Source organism: Nicotiana attenuata, unplaced genomic scaffold (assembly GCF_001879085.1).
Source record: "Nicotiana attenuata strain UT unplaced genomic scaffold, NIATTr2, whole genome shotgun sequence".
Classification (NCBI taxonomy): domain Eukaryota; kingdom Viridiplantae; phylum Streptophyta; class Magnoliopsida; order Solanales; family Solanaceae; genus Nicotiana; species Nicotiana attenuata.
The window spans coordinates 50,329-61,662 of NW_017674644.1; positions in this window are offsets into that span (position 1 = coordinate 50,329).

Sequence of the window (11,334 nt, forward strand, 5' to 3'; positions counted from 1 at the left end):
TTTACGAACGAAAGTAGGAAGGGTACGGGGGGGGGGGAAGGGGGAGGAGGGGACATGTGGACTTAGGGGAAGGGGGGTGAGGAGAGTACCATAAAAAATTATTTTTCTAAAAGAATATTTTATAGACTCTAACCAAACACTAGAAAATATTTTTCGGGAAAAAATTTTCACTCGCCAACCAAAAATGAAAAAATAAGTGATAAAATCACTCGTTTTTCATGAAAATTTCCATGGAAAACATTTTCCTCCAATCCGTCCCTCTTAGTTTGTACGATAAATTCATAAGCTCTACAATACAAAAGCTTCCAGTGAGATTATTGGTTTTCATCCAAACTTCACACAATTATGGTAAATAATTCTTTTACTAAAAAGGAGAGGAAAATGAATTTAGGGTGTGGCTGGGAGTGTGGGGTGTTAAAGATGTTAGAATAGCTTGTACTTTTATGTTTCAGACCTTGTACCTTTTCAATTTTGTGAAAATGATATACTTACCCTTGTTAGAGTAAGTATATCATTAGGCATGCATAAAACCACTCTTGTCCCCAACACATGATTACGTTTTGCTTAGAGTTTTCATCTCTCTTTATGAAAAAGTGTCCACTACAACCACAACTTGTTGAACTATTTTAATTTGCTATGAAATGGCTAAAGTGGAGAACTGTGGAAGATTCAAAGAGGACATGGATGGATATAATCAAGGTTTGATAGGGTTGAGTCATAAATTTATCTCTCCACTATTCCCCTTTGACATTTTCATGGGTGGCTATTTGGAACTATATATAAAATGCGCTGGCACCGCTTTGCACTTAGCTCATGATTTGTCTCTTTCTATTCCTTACTTAATAAAGCTCCAAATGTCAATGACTAAATTTTACACATACAATAACCTGTTATGTTATCCCAACCCCTATAAAAACCCAAAAAATGACAAGGCTAAATAAAGTGTATTTTTAGCCCTATAAATTTGGATAATATTCTTGTTCTTCCCAATTGGGTTGTGCCACTCTGCACCCTGAATAGTGAACAGTACTGAGGTAATGTGTCAAATAATATTTTTAAAGCACTCGTAGTTCTTATTATTTTGAATTAGACTAGCTCAATGCATGTTTTGAGACAGTCTCTCGATAATTTTATTTTTTTGAGTAATTTTCATTTAAAGTACTTGTTTTTGGCCGTCACAATAGTGAGTGAAGCTTGTTGGGGGTGTTAATGACAATGTTTTAAGGATTATTCAAGCTTTTTCAGTATAAATTAGGAACAAAAACATGAGAAAGATAGTTTAAACCCAATAGAAGAGAAGGAAACAAGAATGTTTTGTTATATATATCTTCTCAAAAGAGTGTGTCTGTATCCATAGGTTAATTGTACTGTAACAAGTATTTTGACCATTCTAGAGTAAAACATGGTGAAATTATTTTGTTCATTTCAAGGTAATTAAGCTAAAAATTAATTCAACAGAAATAAAAATAATTTCTCAATGCATTTCTATCCTTTTGGACCAATTCTAGTGTGCGCGACTCTAACCATTTACTAGCTCTTATAGACTAAAATGACTTTTCTATGAAGCGGAAGATAGTTATTTCTTTTAACCAATGGACACGTCTAGTTGGTAAGCGTGCCAGGCTAATAAAAAGGGAAAAATATATTTAAAAAGAAAAGTATTAAATTGCATAAGACAAGACCAGACAAGATAACATTTACGTGGTTCGACAATTTTTGTCTTCTTCGCGACCAAATAAAGAATAGCTCTTTACTAATTGAAGAGAAAGAAGAAGTTGAGAGGATAATTACAGTTGAAGAAGATGATGCATATTTATAGGCAGAACATCTGCTGGAAAAAAGTTTCAGCGGATATGAATAAGCGAGAGGACGGTACCGTAAACTGTGTATCGAATTCTTTCTTTCATACGTGGCAGCCCAAGTTTTATGACCCTTCTTTCTTCATGTCTCTTTCTTTCTTATCTTTGTTTCTTTTTCTTTAATTTTTCATTTACCCACATGGATTTGTGGCATCAATCTCCCCCTCAAAACCATATACATCAAGAAAGAATTTTTTTTTTAAAAAAATATTTGTTATTCTCTGGTGGCGCCTCACTACAAGATAATATGAAATTTGCAATAAATTTGGTTATTGCCATATATTGAATATTGTTGCGAAAAGTACTTTTGACAACAAACAAAAGACGTTGTTGCAAAATATTGTCATAACGCAACAAAGAATGTTGTTGCCATTAATTATAATTTGGTCACACAATTGTGGCTTATGAAAATATTTAGCAACAACAATTATTGTTGCGATAAATTATTATTTTTTTGCAACAATATTACTGGTGGCAAAAAAATTGGTGGGTGGGTAGTTAATATTATGTTATAAAGCCTTTTAGCAACAAGTATTGTTGTGGCCAAAAAATTACCTTTTGCCAATAATATTACATTTTCTGTTGTACAACTAGCAACAATAAGTATGTAGTTGCTACTTGCTACATACACAATTTATATTTTTTTAATCTTTTAAAGCATCAAAAATATATATAAGTTGATATATGATGTATATTTGCAAAAGTCAATACAACTGAAGCACTAAGTATTTTACATGCTTTCAAAAACTAAATACCACTAAAGCATATGGTTTTACTTATAAAAAAGAACATCTCCAAGAGTCATAATTTCTACTCTAATAACAACCTTAAAAAGCAAATTTTCTTCCAGCACCTTGTGCATTGATGAACCATATTGCCAGCTATGTTGGTTTACTCATGCTCATCCTACAAAAGAAGATAAATTATAATTATATTTTTTATAAAAAAAAAACTATAAAGTACACAAGTACAGACCAAAAGAGAGAATTTGCATGGGCACCAATTAATATATGTATATATATATATATATATATATATATATTATTTTATTTTATTTTATTTTATTTTATTTTTTTTGTGTGTGTCGTCACTAGATTGGAGCAAAATTAAGTATGATGGACAAAATTATAGTTGCATATGAATTGTTGCTACTAGAATATATCCAGCTCCATCATGTACTTACCTACAATAAAATATAAAAGTGAAATTATATGATTAACTTTCTCGCAATATTTTTATTATCTATAGTATAGGGAAAAAATAGATTAGAGATATACTTATAAATATAAGGCTTTGAGTTGAACTGGAAAGACAAATAATTAGAACAGATAAGCTTTGGATATTAGTGGATAATATTAGGCAAACAAAGGTTTCACTTTGAGCTCTGTATATTAGCAAACAGATTTTTTACTTTGAGACTTTTGTTTATCACGGGAATCACAAAAGTATTAATGTCTAAGACAGAGTGTGTGCTCTTCTTAAAAAAAAATCGCATAGGAGCACCAACGTGATTCGATTCAGCTATGATTGGACATTTTTTTCATTCACACTTTCTCATATGTAAAAAGAGTGCAAGGGAATGAAGTACTAATTTTCTAATATTTTTTTCTCAAAAAATAAAATACTATAAATATATAGTAAAACAATGCATATTTTTCAAAGTTAGAAATCATCTACAATTACAAATCACTCGTACTACAATCAGATTTTAATATGATACTAGTAATATTCCATGCTTCTGATGATTAATTCAAAATTAACTTTATGTTGGCTTCAGTGAATATCAATACACATGAATAAATTAAATATTCAAGAACCAAAAATTGGATAGGGGACATAAAGACAACTTTTTATGAATTAAACATATCCAACACCAGAAATAACAGCAAGTTATTGATAAACTTCTCACGAAATTGGTATTAAAACTTGAAGTGTGAAACTATTGACCTTCAATATAATCACTTATCGCAATCTCCTTCGAGAAAATAATATTTCACATTCATATTATGCTAGAAGTAACAATAAAATAGATCCATTAACAAAAGAACACGAAACTGGACAACAACAACAAACCCAATAAATTTCCACAACTGGGGTCTGGGGAGGGTAAGATGTACGCAGCCTTATCCCTACCCTGGAAGGGTAGAGCGGTTGTTTCCGATAGACCCTCGAGCTAAAAAAAGATGAAAAGAAGTAATCGCAACAAGTAGAATCCCACTAATGAATTAGCTTAGCAGATTGACACGAACGAGGAAGCAAAATAATAAGAACACAAATAATGATAGAAAGATAGAGATTTAATAGAGAACCAACTAAGGAAATCGAAAGAACATTTGAAATAAATAAATACCCAATCAATTTAAGACTTAATTGACCCAAAACTATAGGAACAACCCTCAAGGGGAAGCAATCCCCCTGCAAGTTCACCTTAACAAGTAATCAACCAGCATAGGATTTCATCCAAACACTCTCAATGAGTTTTCATTCACAATATCAAAATAAGCTACCCTAAAATGAGAGCCTTAAGGGCTATTTATACTAGGAAGCTAAATATTATAAATATAGCCATCAAATGTAGTATAGTCTTTAATTGTTGGCGAAATCATATATATAGTCGTCCCGTTATGAAAGTAGCCTCCAACGCTCGATGGCTATCTAGATTGTATCATCTTCCCTCCCTTAAAAGAAATTCGTCCTCCAATTTGGACCTTTAATCAAAAGAAAGGGAGCTTCATTAGTAAAATTTTAACTTGGACATAAGCAAGTGCCTCAAACTAACAAGTAAACCATATTTTAGCAAATTTATGGTAAATCCAAGTATCCAAACCGATAAGTAAGAGAAATCTACCATTCAAATCAAAATCTAATGATACCCATGGACAAAACAAAACATAAAAGCTACCCAAAATATGAGAATTGTCATGAAATGCCTCCAATCTTCACACCAAGTATGCCCCAACATAAGAATCATCAAGAAAAGTATTAACTCTCATAGCTTTATCAAGTCCAAGCATAAGCATAAGCCAAATAAACAAGCCATTCTTGAATTCAAGCCGACATGAGAAATCAAGAATAAGAATGGTATGTTGAAACAAAACAAGCCTCTTGGCTTCACCAATATTATCATTCAGGAAAGATTTAGCATGCTTTTTGTTAAACTCATAACACCAATCCACATGAAAGTTATTAACTTGCTTTAAACTCAAAGTATTAGTGTAGTGGAACAAATTAGCTCTATCAATGTAACGACCCGGCCGGTCGTTTCATGAGTTACCGCTCCATTTTTCCTTTTTCTGCTTCTTTATGCTTTGTTCATCTGTGTTATATGCTATCAGGTTGGTTGGTTCCAATTCAGAGTGGTTTTGGAAAGGTTTGAGACACTTAGTCTCTTTTGAGTAAGCTTAAGTTGGAAAAGTCAACCGGATGTTGACTTATGTGAAACAGATCTTAGATGTGAATTCCGATGGTTCGAATAGCTTTGTGAGGTGATTCGGGACTTAGAAGCATGATCGGAATGTATTTTGGAGGTCCGGGGTAGATTTAGGATTGAATTGGCGAAATTGGAATTTTGGCGTTTTCCGGTTGGTAGCGGAGATTTTGATATAGGGGTCGTAATGGAATTCCAGAAATTGGAGTAGGTCCTTTGTATCATTTGTGACGTGTGTGCAAAATTTCAGGTCATTCGGACAAGGTTTGATAGACTTTTTGATCAAAAGCGGAATTCGGAAGTTTTTTGAACCTTAGGCTTGAATCCGATGTTATTTTGTTGATTCGATGTTGTTTTAGGTGTTTTGAAGATTGGTATAAGTTTGGATAGTGGTATATTACTTGTTCGTGCTTTTGGTTGAGATCCCGGGGGCCTCGGGGTGATTTCGTATGGTTGACGGGGAGTTTGGAGTTGGAATTTGCAGCTGAAGCATCTGAATTCTGTCATAACCGCACTTGCGGATAACGGACCGCGGGTGCGGGATCGTAGAAGCGGACTATTAGTTGCAGATGCGGAATTGGGTGAGAAGAGCTGAAGGCGCAGGTGCAGAAGTTGGGTCACACCTGCGAGACCGCAGGTGCGGTAGTTTATGCACATGTGCGGTTTTGAGGTTTTAAGTGGAAACCGCAGAATCGGTCGTTTGGCCGCAGAAGCGGCTCCGCAGCTGCGGAAAATGGGCCGCAAGTGCGAAAACTCTGGGCCAGAAAGTATATAAGTCCTCCTTCGCGAATTTTTGGTTATTCCACCATTTTCACATACGAGTTTGAGCTTGAGGGAGCATTTTGAAGAGGGATTTCAAGGGGATTTCATGGAGGTAAGGTTTTTGGACCCTAAACTTATTTTTATGATGATTTTTGACTGATTAAGCTTCAAATCTATGGAAATTAGTAGCAAAACAATTGGGGGTTTAGGGCTTGGAAATTGGAGACCTTAATCTAGGGATTTGAGGGGTCATTTGTTGTCAGATTTTGGTATTTTTGGTATGTATGGACTCGTGGGAGGATAAAGATTTTATTGATGTAAATGTTAATCGGATTTCGAGACGTGGGCTCGGGGGTCGGGTTTGGCCAATTTCGGGATTTATGTTGTAATTTGATTATTTTCGCACGGGTTTCATTCCCTTAGCGTATTCTAATGTTATGATTCTGATTTTGGGTAGATTCGACGTGAGTTGAGCCGAGTCGAGAGGCAAGGGCGTCGCGGAATAGTATTTCATCTGGTTTAAGGTAAGTAACGATTGTACATCTGGACCTAATGGTTTGAAACCCCGGTATTTCGTATTGTTTGATAAATGAGGTGACACACATGCTAGGTGACGAGCGTGTGGGTGTGCACCGGCAGAGATTGTGACTTGGTCCGTCCCATAGAGGCTATTAAGCCGCGTGTTTGATTTGAAATCTTATGATATTCCGTATTTTAGAGTTTTATACTATATCTTGGGTTGTACGCCGTGTTTGGGGCCTTGTGCCGACCTGTTTAGACCCTTAGGGTTATTTTCACTACTTTCCTCACTCTATTTGATTTGAAAGCATATCGTTAGTCATGTTTTACTTGTTTATTGTTTAAAACCGATTCCATTACTGTACTTCTTAATATATGAAAACTGTTTGGGCTGAGTTCCCTGATTTTCACCGATATGCCCGAGTGGCCGTGAGGTTAATGACTGAGAGAGTTTGATGACCTAATGGTGAGGATTATATACAATATAGATCAGGCTGCACGCCGCAACGATATTATGTATATAAATTATGGATCGGGTTGCACGCCACAGCGATACTTATATGGATCGGGCTGCACGCCGCAACGATATGTATTGGATCGGGCTTGACGCTGCAGTTATGACGCTTGGGCTGTAGGAGCCCCTTAAGAGTATACACCCCCAGTGAGCATAGTCGACTATATATGTTGTATCGGGCTTCACGCCGCAACGATTATAATATATATATTGGAGCGGGCTGCACGCCGCAACAATTATTATTATTATTATTATTATTATTATTATTATTATTATTATTATTAATACTATAAGCTAATTATTGAGCCGGAGTGCTGAGAGTGGGTACTGTGTGACGAGAGCTGAGTCACGAGTGACCGAGAGGCTTGCCCTAGGGGCTATACTTATGAGTGATATCTTGGCCGAGGGGCCTATTTATGATATTTACTGTTTTCACTCTTCTTTTTATACTAAGCCTCTATTGAAAATGTTGAATAAATGATTTCAAAGACTTTGATTTAAACTGGAGATTTTACGAGTGAATTGACTATTGAACTGCAAATCTTTGACTTGATATTTTTGTTGAGATTTCCTGATATATGATTTTTAAATGCTCGTCACTGCACTCAGACTTTATGTACTTTAGTTACTTACTGAGTTGGCATACTCACGTTACTCCCTACACCTTGTGTGCAGATCCAGGTGCTCGTGCATCAGAGTAAGAGCTTCCAGCGCTCTCAGAGTATTTCTGGAGATCGCAAGGAAGCTGCACGGCGTTCGCGGCCCTGCTTTCCTCCTTTTTATCTTAGTATGCTATTATTTCAGACTTATGATGTATTATTCAGTCAGTTTTGAGTTGTATTTAGAGGCTCTTGACCAGTGACACCGAATTTGTTGGGCTGTGTTAGTATTCTGTACTGGCTTTCGGCATATTCTGTTTTATTCATCTATTTCACATGACGAATTTAAGACTTATTTGATACTAGAAATATGATTTTTATAAAAGATGTTGTTGTGGTAAATGATTGGTTGGCTTGGCTAGTACTGTGATAGGCGCTATCACGACCGGGGTATTTGGGGTCGTGACAAGTGGTATCAGAGCCTAGGTTACATTGGTCTCACGGGTCATGAGCCGGTTTAGTAGAGTCTCATGGATCGGTACAGAGACGTCTGTACTTATCCTCAGGAGGCTGCAGAACCTTTAGGAAAAATATCACATTCTTGAAATTCCTGTCGTGCAAATCTGTTATTCTAGTACTAAACTTCTGTTATTCTATTCTCTCACAGATGGTGAGGACACGTGCTACCGGTCAGGAGGACGACTACCAGTACCACCAGTTGGGGCCACTAGAGGCCAAGGATGCGGTCGAGGCCGTGGTAGGGACAGGGGTGTAGCCCGCACAACAGCTAGGGCAGCTCCTGCAGATAGGGCTGTGCATAATTTGGTAAATACCGAATTACCGTACCGAAACTGAAAATTTTTGTATTTGGTATACGGTATTTTGGTATTTGGTATGGTATTTGGTTTAAGTTTTTTAAAATATTGGTATTAGGTATGGTATTTGGTATTTTTAAGAAAAATACCAAAATACTGATACCGTACCGAAATATGTATTATATTACACAAAACACATATTATCAATTATAACATTAATATAAAAAATCTAAAATATTACTTTCCTTTATTCACTAAGTTCATCAATTAACTTAAACAAGTAACAAGACATTTCTAATGATCAAATATTCTTTTATATACAATTTTCTCTATTTGGGTCGATATTTTCTAGTTTTGGACAAAAATTTTGTCAACAAACATTTTCAGTTTTGTATTTTTGAGTACTTTAATTAAGTATATGGAAAAGGCCTAAAATGCCACTCAACTTTCAGAAATGGTCTATCCATGCCATCCGTTAAAAAATGCTCATTTCATGCCACTGCCGTTAAAGAAATGACCCATCCATGCCATTATTGACTAACGGCAGTGGCATGGATGGGCCAAATAAAAATTGAGCCGTTAGTCAATAATGGCATGGATGGGCCATTTCTTTAACGACAGTGGCATGGAAATAGCAATTTTTTAACGGATGACATGGATAAACCATTTCTGAAAGTTGAGTGGCATTTTTAAGCATTTTCCGTTAAGAATATTATAGTCTTGGCTCTATGCACTAGTTAGTATTCAAACCGAATAAACCGAAACCGAAAGGAGAATAATCGAACCATACCGAATTTAATTAGGTACAGTATTGGTATAAGATTTTAAGAAACCGAATACCAAAAATACCGAACCGAAATGTCTAAATACCGTACTGTACCGATCGACGAACACCCCTACCTGCAGATCCACCAGCCGCCCTAGTTCAGGATCAGGTCCCAGTTGTGGACGCTCCCACAGCACCAGCTCAGGCACCGGCTGTGCCTATTGTGATTCCAGGCCTTCAGGAGGCCCTAGCTCAGATTCTATCAGTATGCACTGGCCTGGCTCATGCAGTCTTAGTTACCATGGTCGCAGCTACTTCTAAGGCCAGGGAAGGCACTCAGACTCCCGTTGCTCGCACACCTGAGCAGGTTGTGCAGGGACTTTAGACACCGGGGGCACCTCTAGTCCAGCCAGTTGCACCAGCTCAGGAGTATGTGGTACCAGTTATGCCGGACGACGAGCAGCGTCAGTTGGAGAGGTTTGGTAGACTCCAGCCTCCGACCTTCAACGGTACAGAAGGTGAGGATGCCTAGGGTTTCTTGGACAAGTGTCAGAGGATTCTTCGCACCGCGGGTATTATGGAGACCAGTGGGTCACATTTACTACTTTTTAGTTTTCTGGACCTGCCTTCACTTGGTGGGAGGCTTATGAGAGGCGTAGGCCTGTTAATGCAATGCCCCTAACCTGGCAGCAGTTTTCCGTTCTCTTTTTGGAGAAATATGTGCCACAGTCTCGCAGAGAGGAGCTACGCAGACAGTTCGAGAAGTTGCTTCAGGGAGATATGATTGTGATGCAGTATGAGATGAGGTTCTCGTAGTTAGCTCGTCATGCTGTTTGGTCGGTTTCTACTGATAGAGAGAGGATCAGGAGGTTCGTTGATGGCCTTACATATCAGCTTCGAATTCTCATGACCAGGGAGAGGGTGTCAGGTGCTACTTTTGAGGGGTTTGTTGATATCGCTCGCGAGATTGAGTCAGTTCGTCGCCAGGAGCGAGATGAGAGGGAGGCCAAGAGGCCTCGGGGGTCTAGTAGTTTTGGTGGTGCTCCTTCGAGAGGTCAGTTTCAGCACGACAGAGGCCGTCCATTCAGACATGCTCAGTCAACTCGCCTAGTTCATCGGGGGGCATCTTCAGGCCATGGTTCTACGGTTCTTATCAGGGCCATTCATCACTCAGCGCCCTACCAGCCTAGAGTTCGGCCCGTGCTCTATCAGTTCAGGGCTCTTCCATGCCAGGTCCTTCTACTGGTCATTCCGGTGCTAGGGTTCCCTTCAGTCCCCGTTCCCTGCGCTAGGAAGTTGTTATGAGTATGGAGAGTTCGGACATATGAGGAGGCAGTGTCCTCGTCTTCTTGGGTCCGTCCCAGCAGAGGACTCAGCCCTCAACTTCAGCTCCAGTTACTTCACCACCCGCTTAGGCAGCAAGGGGTGGCATCCAGTTAGCTAAAGGTCGCCCCAGAGGGGGAGGTCGATCAGGTGGTGGTCACGCCCGTTTCTATGCACTCCCAGCCAGACTAGATGCTATTGCTTCGGATGCTGTGATTACAGGTATTGTCTTAGTTTGCCACATAGATGCCTCTGTATTATTTGATCCTGGTTCCACTTTTCATATGTGTCATCATATTTTGCTCGTTATTTGGATACGCCCCGTGAGTCTCTTGTTTCATCTATTTGTGTATCTACTCCGGTGGGCAACTCTGTTATTGTGGACCATGTGTACCAGTCGTGTGTGGTGACCATTGGGGGTCTGGAGACCCGAGTGGATCTTTTGTTACTTTTTATGGTGGATTTCGATGTGATTTTGGGCATGGATTGGTTATCCCCGTGCTGTGCTATTCTGGACTGTCACTCCAAGACAGTGACGTTGGCTATACCGGGTGTGCCACGGATTGAGTGGCGAGGTTCGACTGATTTCGTCCCCAGTGGGTTGATTTCATTTCTGAAGGCCCAGCGAATGGTTGGGAAGGGTTGTCTTTCATACTTGGCTTTTGTGAGGGATGTCAGTGCAGAGACTCCTAGTATTGATTCTGTTCCAGTTGTGAGCGATTTTTCTGATGTGTTTCCTGCAGACTTGCT